This window comes from Arachis ipaensis, chromosome B3 (assembly GCF_059453495.1).
Source record: "Arachis ipaensis isolate K30076 ecotype BB chromosome B3, ASM5945349v1, whole genome shotgun sequence".
Taxonomy (NCBI): Eukaryota; Viridiplantae; Streptophyta; class Magnoliopsida; order Fabales; family Fabaceae; genus Arachis; species Arachis ipaensis.
In genome coordinates, this window is record NC_142438.1 from 119,532,536 (window position 1) to 119,533,935 (window position 1,400).

Genomic DNA, 1,400 nt, shown 5'->3' on the forward strand with positions numbered 1-1,400 from the left:
ACAAGTGCTGTTTTGGTCAAAATTTTTATTTCTTTTCCATTTAAGCCCTAAGCACTTCCGCCACTTCCATCCCTCTCTTTTCTTGCCTTTTCCAAGTTCTTTTCTACTTGTTTTACTTCGTTTTCATTGCATCTCATTTTTGTTTTAGTAATTATATTTGTTTTACTTTAAGTTGTTTGTTAGGTAAATAAATTGCAAGTGTTTGCTTGTTGTTTGATTGGGTTGCTTGTTGATTGAATTTCATCGATACACTTATACTTTGCCTTCAATTACTAGCACCTACTTGGATTTGCACATTACATTTTGTTGCATATTAGGTGAAACTTTTATGAGTGCATATGAAATTTAGTGAATTGAATTAAATTGCTTGTTCACCATGGATTTTAAGTCAATATAATCACATCACAATGTCCTTATTTCTTGTTAATGCCTTGCATTTGTTTGAGTTGACTTAACTTGATTCTATTAAGTTGGTCACCTTTTTGTAACAAACACCTTAACCATGTGATTATTTGATTATGCCTAAGGATGAATAAGTAGTTCTTCTTCATCATTGAATTAGTTATTGCTTGTTGTGCTATTTTATTAATTTTGCGCTTTTGCTTGCACAATTTCAATATCCAATATCAAATACTCAATTCACTTTTGTGGTTACCTAGGTTTGTTGGTGCCTCATCTCTTGCTTATTCTCTAATAGCAACCTAGGCCATCTAATTGAGGAACACATGCTTACTTTTTGATTGTGTGGATGCCATTTTAACCGGCTGTTGTGTGTGTGTTCCAACCGCACGCATAATTGGAATACACACATGGCTCATTTTTCTATCAAACTACACCACTATGCAAAAGTCCTCAATTAGATGCTTATTTACTCCCTCCTTTACCTTTTTGTGCTACTTGCCCTATGAATTCTAATTATACTTTATGCATTCTTTTTGAGGATGAGACATGAAGGCAAGAAGCCAGAAGAAGAGGAAGAAACTGAGGATGGAGATGCCAATAATACATTGGACTTGGCGGTTTTCACACAACCCAATCCCCCGCATCCGCCAGCTGAAGATGGAGGAACTTAGAGACATTCTTCCCGGATCGTGTTCGTGCACGGAGGACCGTGCAACGCTTAAGTGTGGGGGAGGATTCGTCATTTTAGGGTGTAAACTTTCTTTTCCCAAATACTTTGCACTTTATTTTTATTTCTTTTAGTAGGTTTCTTGTATATATTTGGAGTATTTTTTACTGTTGCATTGTATTTTCTTTTAGTATATATATCTTAGCTTATGCATAGTTTATTTCTAGCTATTGCATGTTGCATTTTGCATCTTTTACATGGTATATATTTTATAGATAGAAGTTGTGATTGGATGATGTGAATAGTATAACACCTAGTTCAATTTTGTCCT